The 9,656-nt window shown below is 38.1% G+C and overlaps 1 pseudogene; it reads right to left on the reverse strand.

The window, feature by feature from the left end:
- Window positions 1–6,736: 6,736 nt before the first annotated feature.
- Window positions 6,737–9,653, reverse strand: LOC149149162 (glycosyltransferase family 92 protein At1g27200-like; annotated as a pseudogene).
- Window positions 9,654–9,656: the final 3 nt, after the last annotated feature.

Here is a 9,656-nt window from a genome sequence, read left to right on the forward strand (position 1 = left end):
TCTTATTTTGAAATCAACAGTAAATCCGTCCATTGGGACATCAAATTCCAGGACTACATGTAGGATTGTTTGAAGGGTTGTCAAAGTCTACATTAGTTTGCTACAAGCCGTTCTTCCCGGGGCCAACACCTACAACGACGGTTTATCATTGGAATTTAACATGGGTGTATACGTCTTATTTTGAAATCAACAGTAAATCCGTCCATTGGGAAATCAAATTCCAGGACTACATGTAGGATTGTTTAAAGGGTTGTCAAAGTCTACATTAGTTTGCTACAAGCCGTTCTTCCCGAGGCCAACACCTACAGCTTTCCGATCCATCTTCACAACACCATTGTCTTCATATAATTTAGGTTTTTCCTTTTAACTTTTAAACTAATCAAGGTTTTTCCTTTTAACTTTTAAACTAATCAGTTTCCCATGAAATCCAAGAAAATGGAAATAACGATATCATTGTTAACATGACAATTCTAAGAACAGACGGTCACGACCGTGTGATTGAAATTGTGCTTGAGAGGATAATTTAAACATGTCATGTCCGGTGTAAAGTTAAACTAATCAGTTTCCCATGAAATCCAAGAAAATGGAAATAACGATATCATTGTTAACATGACAATTCTAAGAACAGACGGTCACGACCGTGTGATTGAAATTGTGTTTGAGAGGTAAATTTAAACATGTCATGTCCGGTGATAATTTACAGTGATTCAAAATTTTGACATTGGGTTGTGTTGGATTTTTTTTTTTACTGTTTTAAGAAATCTTATATAGTCTGAATTGCTTTATTTTAGTCTTTTTGTTATAAATTCCAAATTTCAAGTTCTTTATCTGCTGTTACAACCTATTTAGTTTTAAATATTTGTTAATCCCTGTGACCATCACTCTATGCAATGACTGTTAATTGGGCTATTCAAAAATCATGAGAAATTAATAGGTTACTACTACCTCTAGAAATCGTATGACTTACTTAAATCAGTTGAATACCAAAATGATATCTAATATAATGCAGTGCCAAAACCCGAGTATTTAATATAAAAATTCATTTCAGATTGTTCATAGATTTTTTCTACATCTTTCAAATATTTTTGAAAAGTATTTTACTCATATGTATAACTTATATTACTTTTTTATTTAAATAATATTTTATTTTTATTTTAAGAGAATTAAAAATACTTACACATAACCTTAACCATCAGAACTGTAAAATAAACTTCTAACCTCAATAAATAAAAGCAAACATTTAAATGTTACACCTCAAAACAGGTTGGAAAGATCACATTGCAAAAAACAGGTGACTTCACAAATGATGTTGAAGAAGAGGAGTGATGCCCCTTCGAAAGACGTGGTGTTCGGTGAGATGGTCCATGAGTCGAGATGGTGCGTGAGGCAAATGTTGATGAATTTGTTTGACAGCCGTAATTATTTCTAACACTGGCATCAGTTAGCATAACTTAAACATGTAAAATAAAATTCTAATCTCAATAAATAAAAACAAATATTTAAATGTTACACCTCAAAACAGGTTGGAAAGATCACATTGCAAAAAACACGTGTGTTCACTAACGATGCTGAAGAAGAGGAAGCGCAGCCGATGGGAGGGACGACTTAATTTTGTAAGGTAGATGTCAACGAGCGAGGTTGAAGAAATCGAAGCGTAACAGATTCCAGAGATGACTGAAATGTAAAACAATAGGTGTCAACATTCCCTAACGTTGGAGGTAACCGGTTAGTCACAAAGCTGGGCTTCGCCTTGACACGATTTGAAGTTGAGTTTCTTGAATTTCGTGGATCCGCATACATCTGTGGAACAAATACACTAGCAATTGTCCCAAAAGGTACAAAGAGAGGCCGATAGGATTATTAAATTAGAGTTGTTGAATTTCTCTAAAAGAGATATTGGTTGAAGCCTACAAGGAGCAAAGAGATTTGATGTTTGGAGTTCTATGCTATCTGGACATCATATTTCTTTAAATACAATGTAATTTTTTATAAAAGTTCAAGCCTAATGCAGTTCTGCCATGCAGACATACACTTAAATCGCTACTGGACTTATGATATTGACAAAGTTAAAGTGGTATACAAGAGAATGTATCAAGCTAAACCACAAGTTACACATCTTCAGACCTAAAAAAGTACATAACAATGGTCTGGCAAATCAATAGCGATATCATACTTGCCTTTCCTTCCACATACATACAATCGCTCCAAAGGCAAGGACAAGAAAATTTTCAGCTCTAGTGAGCACCAGTGGGTCATTAAAACGAGTGACCACAAGAAGAGACACAATTGTATTAATCGAAAGAAAATACAAAGTTGCTAATTAGAAATCTATTGTCAAACACTATTGTTATCATAAGTAGAGTTTGTTATCACATGCGTTTACAATGGCCATTCAAGTTTCAATTTTATTAGATCAATTAGAACTTGTTTTGGTTCACAATCAATATTTTCTATTCAACTATATGTGTTTTATGTTTTGCAGATAACATAAAGAACAAAACAGTAAATCTCATCCTCTCATCAATAATCACTATTAAGTTGTTTACATATTTTACTCTTCAGTGAGCCAATGAAGTGTAATTAAGATGGCCATCATTCTAATGTCAGCCAATGGAGTGTAACCATAAACTCATCCGATAGAGATCAACCACAGAATAATGTCAAGTTTTTGTGTCGTGAGATATCAACTTAGTCTTCTTTATATATTTGTTTCCAAGGATTGTCTGGTCTGGTGCAGTTACAAATTCCATTGGATAGGTTAGACAATGCAACTACATTAATACAGGCCTTTTTTGAAGCCTCCATCAAACATACACAATTGCATATGTTCCCTCTTCTACAAAAGGGTGCAGTTGGTAAGAAATTTCAGAGTTCTCTATAGTTTTCCTTCTTGGTAGCCACTGGAAGAGAAGGAACTTTTGGTTATCTGCTTATGTGAACCATTTCTGAAAATTAATGATCTTTCTATGGATCATATTAATTCAAATTGTCTTATGTCAACTATAAAAATAAATCAAATCTCAGCCCAAGGGTCCATTATCGTCTTTGACTTTTCACAACATTGTGTCTAGTTGAAGCCATGATTTCTTAACCGCCTCTCCTTGTGGATCTTCTCTTTGATTATGGCGTATTATCTCATTGAAACACTGGAATGCTGGATTGATACGGGCCTTTTATCGAAACCTACATTGAATAGGCACAATTTCATTGTCCTCTCTACAAAAGGATAAAGGCGTTAAGAAATTTTAGCCATCTGTTTCCTTTTTGATAACTACCAGAGGAGAAGGAACCTTTGCTGCTCTGCATAAGTGTAAGGTCATCTAAGTTTTTTAAAACTTAATGATCTTTCTATGGATCATGTTAATTCAAATTGTCTCAATTCACATAGAATATCAGTTCAGGAGGGTACCAACGGAGGTTTTCATACGCTCATCTCTGTGTGTTTTTTTATTATACTCACCATTCCCTGTAGTGCATCATTATGCTTCCTACTACAGACATGATTTCCATCCTACCGGATGCTCTGCTCTGCCTTATCCTTTCCAGAATTTCAGTAAAAGAGGCAATCCGATGCTCCATCCTCTCCAAGAGATGGAGATTTCTTTACACCCAAATCAGCCAACTCACTTTATCCCCCTATCTTCTGTTGGGCCCTTATGTCACTCCTAATCCATTCTCCATCTTAACAGTGGAGAATATAATCTCCAATATTCTACTTTTGCGTTCATGGGATCTGGAGGCATTTCATTTATCCAACGACACTTGCGAATGGCACAATGTCTTTAATCGGGAATGGCGATTTAACCGCCAAAGCATATCAAAATGGGTGCAGTACGCAGCATGGAAGAATATCCAACGCCTCACTTTGTGTGATTCCCCTCTAAGTGAAATCCCGCCTCATGCCCTCTTCTCCTGCAATTTTCTTACGGAGCTCACACTTTCTAATTACATTCTCTCCCATCTCCCCACCCATTTCTCTGGATTCAGCCATCTCATTACTTGCAACTTGACTAATATTGAAATCACAGATGCCTCCTTAGCCTGCTTTATTTCCCTTTGCCCGTTGTTGCAAAATCTGAAGTTACAGACATGTAAAGGGCTGTGGAAACCTGTCATCTCTGCTCCCAACATGATATATTTAGATGTACATAATGGGGTGGAGTTTTTAACTGTCAATTGTCCCAAACTTAGAACTATGGAAGCGTACGTGAGAAAAGATCTAAGAGTGAACGGGGTGTTGCTTCATGAGTTTTCCGCAACCGCTTGAACCGCCTCATCTTGTCCAACAACGTTCACCGCACCACACGCAGGTTGTTGGGCAGAGGTTCCACGATCCACCACACTGTTGGGCAGAGGTTCCACAATCCACGGATTAACAGCGCATACAGGGTCATTAACAAATGTGAAACTGCAAAGATGAAAAAATGCCAGGTGTCAACCTTAGAATGAAAGGGACGACAAAAAGGACGACGAAAGTCTCTTTCAAAGGGAAGGCCTATCGGCCTAATTAAAAAAATAAAAAATAAAAACTTGCATTCGTAACCTCACCACCAAAATAAACCACTTATATAGGTTTAAGCCCAAAGTACGATTGTTTCCCTTATATAGGTTTAAGCCTAAGTATGATAGCTTCCCTTTAATATATATTTGACACTCTTTTTCTACACTATGTGATTCAATATTTACAATCTTAATTAAAATATATAGAATTGTAATTAAAAAATTATATCAACCATGCTAGACCGTTCTATAATCAGGTCGCCAAATCTGTATTAAAAGTCTGAAACATCGATTCAGATAGATTTAAAAGATTAGCTCGAATTTGAAAATGGATTTAGTACCCAATTAAAATGGATCTAGAACTTAAAAAGAAGAGATGCTAAGAATTTTGATCAGGTAACCACATGTTCTTCTAAGCACTGTTCACCAGTAAGAAATAATTGTGATGTTCGGCTTTACAGATGATTCAAAATTGAATTCAGTCGCAACAATTATCTAACAATTTGTTACATTCCAACTAATAAATGCCTTTTCCTTTACATCTAAGTTTCTCATCTGAAAGATACAGGTCTATATATTCCATGATGCAGGAATACTTAACTTCCAAAATCTGCCATTCTTTATTGATCCACTAACTCAAATATACAAAGAATCGAGATATCTGTACATACAGAATGCACAGATGTAATCATATTTACAAAGAATCGAGATATCTATACATTAAAAAATGCACCACTGGATTACATTTACCATTCATTGCCATTCTAAGTTGTAACCTGTTTCTTCTTCATCATTCAGGGAAACGACTCCCTCTGCATATTCTTTCAATGCATTGTCATTCACCTCGCAGAACATATTCTCCCATCCATGGGGTTTGATGGCCCTGTTACCAAGTCCTGGAGTTCGATCTTGGGACCTGGGATTCCTAGAATCCTTCCAATCCACAACATAGGCAGACACCCTCCTCCGAAACTTAGCCTTGAACTCACTCCAAGCCTGGTATTTGTAGTGATTGATCACTGCGTTGGAGGCATTCAGATACACTGCTCTGTATCTCTTCTTCAGCTGGAAAAGATGTATTACATTGAGTAACAAAGGAGAAGCAGCTTCTAGAAGAAGTATGGATTTGTAGTGCTTCTCCTGCTTTTCCCTGCAAGTGTACCCTTGAGTAACCCCTTTCTAAGGGTGTTCATGAAGGCCCGAAGGCCCAAAGTTTCTGCATCTCATAGAGATTTTCCCTATCATTGCAGCCCCTCGTTTACGCACTGTACTGAGATTTGTCACTAATTGCCACAAAGCTGCTTCTGATGTAGAATTCATTAATGGGTACTCCAGATTGACTTTGGGTATGAGTTGCTTCAGCCATGAAGGAGAGAATACAAATTCATCCACGTCTGTGTACATCATCCATTGGCACTTGTCTTTAGCCATGAGAGCACAGTGTGAGAATCCAGAGCACAGTGTGAGAATCCAGATTCCTGTGTCTTGGCCCATGGCCATGGATGCTTTTTCATCATGTATTTTTCTGATGATAACCCTGCAAGAGTTTCTTCCAGATTGTCTTCACTGTTGTTATCATACAGAAAGAAGTGTTTTACACCCAGATGGGAATGGTAGATAACCCATTCTCTTATGTATTTTGCAACGTTGAACACCATGGTGCAGGCACATAAATTCATTTTCTCTACATCATGATCTGTTTTGTTTAAATCATAAGTTCGTGGGATTTCATAATAAGCAACTGAAGGGATTGATTTCCCATGAATTCCAAGAGTGATTTTGGAGCCAATGAGGTCATAACGACTTGGTTCACTGGGATGCTCACATCTAAAGATTTCTTGTGCAGAGAGTGTGACCCTAGTTTCAATGGTATTATTGAATATGCAGCGTAGATATTTGGGCTCAATGTTGAGTCCCTGTCTATTGTTAATCCCTTTGGCAATAGAACAATATCCTCGTCTGTAGCAAAACTCTCATATACCATATAATCCCATTTGATGGGGATGGAATAATCAATAGAACCCAATTTAGTTGTGATGTCTGGTAAATCTGAGCTATAATTAGAGGTGCCCACCAGGGCAACTGATGTTGCAGACCAGTGGGTGTCTGGTGGGGGTGGCTGGCATCTGACTGCAGCTCGTGGTTGGGTGGAAGATCCAAATTGAAAATAATCGATGCCATTAACTGTTGTATTGATTTTTGGCGAGAATGAACAGCTGAGTAATGATTTGTGGGATATCAGTTCGGAATCTGCAGAAGGCAGGCGAACTAAGAAGAGGATTTCTTCTGGAAGAAGAACGATGTCTTGAATGAAAGAAATCCCATGGGTTTGCTTCACGCTTGGGTTTTCCATTAGGGCATAATTCTCCCTAATTCCTGCCTGTACTGTATAATCGTCCGGTTCTTTGTCCATTAAACTTTCTTGCAGACTTCCATATAAAAACAGAGGAAAACCAGTTAACCTTGTCTCAGTCTTAACCCTGTATAATGTAACTGCAAAACCAAGAAGAAAGCAGCAATTCAAGAAGATATTCAACTCCTGTTCATCTTTAATAAACGCCCCAGTTAATCAAAACTACACAAAAATGATGTACATACATCAAGAATCTACGCCCCCAAATTGAGCCCCTGACTCAAACTTTGTTAAAGTGACCTAATAACGGATTTCTTGCTACCTCCCAAGAATTAACCAGGAATTTCAGTTTAGCTTCTGACATGTATTGAGTACTTGTTACAGTGTACGGATCAATATTCAAGAATTGCTGTGCATAAGAAGTTAATAACTTACCTTGGAAGATCACGCGGACGACTGTTGCAGCAGCAATGGTGAAAAGCATGAAGGCAAGAATATATATTCCATGATGCAGGAATACCCAACTTCCAAAATCCGCCATTCTTTATTCATCCACTAACTCAAATATACAAAGAATCGAGATATCTGTACATACAAAATGCACAGATGTAATCATATTTACAAAGAATCGAGATATCTATACATAAAAAGATGCACCACTCGATTACATTTACCATTCATTGCCATTCTAAGTTGTAACCTGTTTCTTCTTCATCATTCAGGGAAAAGACTCCCTCTGCATATTCTTTCAATGCAGTGTCATTCACCTCGCAGAACATATTCTCCCATCCATGGGGTTTGATGGCCCTGTTACCAAGTCCTGGAGTTTGATCTTGGGACCTGGGATTCCTAGAATCCTTCCAATCCACAACATAGGAAGACACCCTCCTCCGAAACTTAGCCTTGAACTCACTCCAAGCCTGGTATTTGTAGTGATTGATCACTGCCTTGGAGGCATTCAGATACACTGTTCTGTATCTCTTCTTCAGCTGGAAGCAATGTATTACATTGAGTAACGAAGGAGAAGCAGCTTCTAGAAGAAGTATGGATTTGTAGCGCTTCTCCTGCTTTTCCCTACAAGTGTACCCTTGAGTAACCCCTTTCTGAGGGTGTTCATGAAGGCGCGAAGGCCCAAAGTTTCTGCATCTCATAGAGATTTGCCCTATCATTAGAGCCCCTCGTTTACGCACTGTACTGAGATTTGTCACTAATTGCCACAAAGCTGCTTCTGATGTAGAATTCATTAATGGGTACTCCAGATTGACTTTGGGTTTGAGTTGCTTCAGCCATGAAGGAGAGAATACAAATTCATCCACGTCTGTGTACATCATCCATTGGCACTTGTCTTTAGCCATGAGAGCACAGTGTGAGAATCTAGATTCCTGTGTCTTGGCCCATGGCCATGGATGCTTTTTTATCATGTATTTTTCTGATGATAACCCTGCAAGAGTTTCTTCCAGATTGTCTTCACTGTTGTTATCATACAGAAATAAGTGTTTTACACCCAGATGGGAATGGTAGATAACCCATTCTCTTATGTATTTTGCAACGTTGAACACCATGGTGCAGGCACATAAATTCATTTTCTCTACATCATGATCTGTTTTGTTTAAATCATAAGTTGGTGGGATTTCATAATAAGCAACTGAAGGGATTGATTTTTCCACGAATTCCAAGAGTGATTTTGGAGCCAATGAGGTCATAACGACTTGGTTCACTGGGATGCTCACATCTAAAGATTTCTTGTGCAGAGAGTGTGACCCTAGTTTCAATGGTATTATTGAATATGCAGCGTAGATATTTGGGCTCAATGTTGACTCCCTGTCTATTGTTAATCCCTTTGGCAAATAGAACAATATCCTCGTCTGTAGCAAAACTCTCATATACCATATAATCCCATTTGATGGGGATGGAATAATCAATAGAACCCAATTTAGTTGTGATGTCTGGTAAATCTGAGCTATAATTAGAGGTGCCCACCAGGGCAACTGATGTTGCAGACCAGTGGGTGTCTGGTGGGGGTGGCTGGCATCTGACTGCAGCTCGTGGTTGGGTGGAAGATCCAAATTGCAAATAATCGATGCCCTTAACTGTGGTATTGATTTCTGGCGAGAATGAACAGCTGAGTAATGATTTGTGGGATATCAGTTCGGAATCTGCATAAGGCAGGCGAACTAAGAAGAGGATTTCTTCTGGAAGAAGAACGATGTCTTGAATGAAAGAAATCCCATGGGTTTGCTTCACGCTTGGGTTTTCCATTAGGGCATAGTTCTCCCTAATTCCTGCCTGTACTGTATAATCGTCCGGTTCTTTGTCCATTAAACTTTCTTGTAGACTTCCATATAAAAACAGAGGAAAACCAGTTAACCTTGTCTCAGTCTTAACCCTGTATAATGTAACTGCAAAACCAAGAAGAAAGCAGCAATTCAAGAAGATATTCAACTACTATTCATCTTTAATAAACGCCCCAGTTAATCAAAACTACACAAAAATGATGTACATACATCAAGAATCTACGCCCCCAAATTGAGCCCCTGACTCAAACTTTGTTAAAGTGACCTAATAACTGATTTCTTGCTACCTCCCAAGAATTAACCAGGAATTTCAGTTTAGCTTCTGACATGTATTGAGTACTTGTTACAGTGTACGGATCAATATTCAAGAATTGCTCTGCATAAGAAGTTAATAACTTACCTTGGAAGATCACGCGGACGACTGTTGCAGCAGCAATGGTGAAAAGCATGAAGGCAAGAATATATATTCCATGATGCAGGAATACCCAACTTCCAAAATCCGCCATTCT

The sequence above is a fragment of the Pinus tabuliformis genome, chromosome 9, assembly GCF_031772625.1.
Source record: "Pinus tabuliformis cultivar Carrire ecotype Pingquan chromosome 9, CPIR1, whole genome shotgun sequence".
Classification (NCBI taxonomy): Eukaryota; Viridiplantae; Streptophyta; class Pinopsida; order Pinales; family Pinaceae; genus Pinus; species Pinus tabuliformis.